Raw genomic sequence first — 4,492 nt, forward strand, 5'->3', positions numbered from 1 at the left:
CATGTTGGCCAGGCTGGTCTCGAACTCCTGACCTCAGGTGATCTGCCCGCCTCTGCCTCCCAAAGTGCTGGGATTACAGGCATGAGTCACTGTGCCAGGCCTTTTTTTTTTTTTTTTTCTTCCATGACAGGGTCTCACTCTGTAACCCGGGCTGGAGTGCAGTGGTGTGACCCCAGCTCACTGCAACCTCTGCCTCCCTGGTTCAAGTGATCCTTCCACTTCAGATTCTCAAGTAGCTGGAACCACAGGTACATAACACCATGCCCAGCTAATTTTTTGTATCTTTGGTAGAGACTAGGCTTGTCTCGAACTGCTGAGCTCTAGTGATCCGCCTGCCTCGGCCTCCCAAAATGCTGGGATGGCATGAGCCATCACACCCAGCCAAGTATTTGGTTTTCTGTGTTTGAGTTAGTTTACTTAGGATAATGACCTCCAGCTTCATCCACGTTGGTGCAAGGGACGTGATTTCATTTTTTTTTATTTTTTAATTTTTTTTTTGAGATGAAGTTTTGCTCTTGTGGCTCAGGCTGGAGTGCAATGGCACGATCTTGGCTCACTGCAACCTCCGCCTCCCACGTTCAAGTGATTCTCCTGCCTCAGCCTCCCAAGCAGTTGGGATTACAGGCATGTGCCACCACGCCTGGCTAATTTTTGTATTTTTAGTAGAGATGGGGTTTCACCACATTGGCCAGACTGGTCTCAAACTCCTAACCTCAGGTGATCTGCCCACCTCGGCCTCCCAAAGTGGTGGGATAACAGGCGTGAGCTACCGCGACCGGCCAATTTCATTCTTTTCTATGACTGTGAAATAATTCTTTCTTGTGTCCTCCAATTGCAAGGAGTTTAACAGCACGTCTGACCGCTACTCACTAGACACTAGGAGCACCTCCTCAGTTTTGTTGACCAAAACAACTCTAGACATTGCCAGATGTTCCTGGGAGTGGGATGGGAGGATCACCCACTCTTGAAAACCACTGGTCAAGATGTCCCACGGGAGATACTTGGCAAGACAATGCACAGGTCAGACCCCCATGACAGAGAACTATCTGACCCAAAATGTCAATAATCCCCGAAACTGAGAAACCCTAGTTTAAACTCTAGTTGAGAACTTGTTCCTGGAACCAAGCCAGGTTCGGCTGCATTTTCTCGTGGCCCAATAATGAGAAGCAGACAAACTAGAAGAGAAGGGAATTTATTGCTGGGAGAAGATACAGAGAAGGTCGGAGATAATTCACCAGACCAATTCAAAGTGTTAGAATTTTCTTTTTTTCTTCTTCTTTTTTTTTTTTTTTTGAGATGGAGTCTTGCTCTGTCGCCAGGCTAGAGGGTAGTGGCACGATCTCAGCTCACCACAACCTCCGCCTCCCAGGTTTAAATGATTCTCCTGCCTCAGGCTCCCGAGTAGCTGGGACTACAGGTGCCCGCCACCATACCCAGCTAATTTTTGTATTTTTAGTAGAGACAGGATTTCACCATGTTGGCCAGGATGGTCTCCATCTCTTGACCTTGTGATCCACCCGCCTCGGACTCCCAAAGTACTGGAATTACAGGTGTGAGCCACTGCACCCGGCCAGTGTTACTATTTTCTTAGTGCTTATATAGGTTTAGGTTATGTGCCTACATGCAGTATGGCATTCACCTAAGTGTAATGGTAACTAATTGTGTTTCAACTAGAAGGTCAGAGGCAAAAAAGTTCTTGCTAAGTCTGATTAACGTGTGAGGGCCCCAATACCTTCAAGGCCTGTCTACTGTGGTACTGGAGTGATTATTTCTATCTTATCTCCTTTACAGCTTGGTGCAGAGAGCTGCCTTAGATTCTCCAATGAATCTATTCAAACAGCTGCCTCTGTTACCTTGACTTGTCTCAGATATCATCGACCTGAGACAGGTCCTGGCACTAGGAATGTAAGACTGTCTCTACTATTTTGACTTGCTCTAACAAGGGAAAAGCCCATAGCAAGCCTCCTACTGACCATGTGTTTCATTTCTAGCTTTGATGTTTGGGCACCGATTTCCCTAGGTTTAACTATTTGCTCAATGTTAAGGCAATGCTGTGGAAATTTATCTGTGTAACTGGGGTGCTATGCAGGCCTGTCTGTGTGACTGTCAGGGAGAATTGTGCCTGCCACAAACTGACCCTCAACCATTGGATTTAGAAACTTGGAGGTCGTCTGTGACTCTGACATGTGGTTTAAGTAGAGTGGTGGGGATGAGAGCCTGATTGAGGGAAATTCAAGAGTGAATGAGATGTGAGAAAGTGGAGGCAGTGAGAAGTTTTGTTAAGTGGAGAGAGAAGTGGAACACTGAGGGAGTGAGCTGGGTCAGGGGAGAGTTTTTAAATTTAAAAATGAATGCATTATTTTATACATGTAAAATTATAATTTATATGCACAAATATATATGTATTACAAAGCATAATTATGTGAACAGCAGGCAGCTTAAGAAGTAAAATCTTCCCAGCAGGGCGAGGTGGCTCACACCTGTAATCCCAGCACTTTGGGAGGCCCAGTTGGGTGGATCACCTAAGGTCAGGAGTTGGAGACCAGCCTGGCTAACATGGCGAAATCCTGTCTCTACTAAAACATTAGCCAGGTGTGGTGGTGCATGCCTATAATCCCAGCTACTTGGGAGGCTGAGGCAGGAGAATCGCTTGAACTCGGAGGTTGCAGTGAGCTGAGACTGTGCCACTGCACTCCAGCCTGGGCGACAGAGTGAGACACCATCTCAAAAAAAAAAAAACGAAAAAAAAAGCAAAAAACAAGAAGTAAAATCTTCCCCAGTATAGTTGAGGCTCCCTGAATTTCCCTTTCCAGATTCCTTTTCTGCCAAAGGGTAAGCACTATTCTCTGAATATTGTGCTTTTACTACATAGGTGAGTAGCGAAAGAGTTTTTTTTCTTTCTTTTCAGAGATGAAGTATATTATAGCATGTTTGTATAATGATGGGAATGTTGCAGTAAAAAGGAGTAAACTGATTAAGCGAGAGAGAGAGATAGGGGATAATTTCAGAGTAACATCTCTGAGCAGGTGAGAGGGAACAGGATCCTGGGGTACAGATGAGGTGGCAGGTGGGAGCACAGCTTCTCTGCAGTAGAGTTGCATGTAGACTGGTGAATTTGGGATGGGACCGTGAGGAAGTTCCCTTCTGAAAGTTTCTGTTTTCTCACTGAAATAGGAAGAACGGTCATCATCTTGTGAAGTTGTGGTCTCAGATTTGGGGAATGTGAACCGAGTAGGGAAAGGCAAGCTGACATGCCACACTGAGGGCCCGCAGGAAGCAAGACCAGTCAGTATGACAGTGTGTTTCTCCCCAGCTGCTGAATGCAGGTGTGGAGCAGGCAGAGTGGGATTTGACCAGGGATAAAATGTGTCAGAGGAAGGGAGGCCAAGAGTGCAGGGTGAGGGCTGAGAGGTGATTACTGTGTTGAACCTTGGAATCTAAACTGGGTAATGAGGAAATGAACAATTGAGATCAAACAACAATAAAAAGTAATAGAGTCAGTGGATGGGAGGCCCAGAGCGGGTTGAAGAATTTTGGGGATAGGAGTACGGGGGAACAACATGAAAAGACTGAGGATGAGATTTTAGAAGGGCAGCAGGTATTGGTGGCAACCAAGTTGAAGGTATGGCATGGGGAGAGAGGGAAGCAGGGAGAAATAAATCACTGCAAGAGAAGGGCAGGGTACTAGAGAATCTGCATGAACATTGAAAACATAAAAATAATAAAACGGGGCCAGGCACTGTAGCTCACGCCTATAATCCCAGCACTTTATGAGGCTGAAGCAGGTCGATTGTGTGAATTCAGGAGTTTGAGACCGGCCTGGGCAACATAGTGGGACCTCATCTCTATTAAAAATCAAAGGCCAGAGGCCAGGCCCAGTGGCTCATGCCTGTAATTCCAGCACTTTGGGAGGCCGAGGCGGGTGGATCACAAGGTCAGGAGTTCGAGACCAGCCTGGCCAACGTGGTGAAACCCAATTTCTACTAAAAATACAAAAAATTAGCCGGGCATGGTGGCACACGCCTGTAATTCCAGCTACTAAGGAGGCTGAGGCAGGAGAATTGCTTGAACCTGGGAGGTTCAAGGTTGAACCTAGGTTGCAGTGAGCTGAGATGGCACCATTGCACTCCAGCTTGGGCAACAAGAGCAAAATTCCATCTCAAAAAAAAAAAACAAAAACAAACAAACAAAAAAACAGGCCAGGGCGGTGGCTCACAACTATAATCCCAGCACTTTGGGAGGCTGAGGCAGGCGGATCACCAGGTCAAGATATTGAGACCATCCTGGCTAACACGGTGAAACCCCGTCTCTACTAAAAATACAAAAACAAAATTAGCTGGGCGTTGTGGCGGGCGCTTGTAGTCCTAGCTACTTGGGAGGCTGAGGCCGGAGGTGGGAGAATGGCATGAACCCAGGAGGCAGAGCTTGCAGTCAGCCGAGATCGCACCACTGCACTCCAGCCTAGGCGACAGAGCGAGGCTCTGTCTCAAAA

The sequence above is a fragment of the Mandrillus leucophaeus genome, unplaced genomic scaffold, assembly GCF_000951045.1.
Source record: "Mandrillus leucophaeus isolate KB7577 unplaced genomic scaffold, Mleu.le_1.0 Scaffold890, whole genome shotgun sequence".
Taxonomy (NCBI): domain Eukaryota; kingdom Metazoa; phylum Chordata; class Mammalia; order Primates; family Cercopithecidae; genus Mandrillus; species Mandrillus leucophaeus.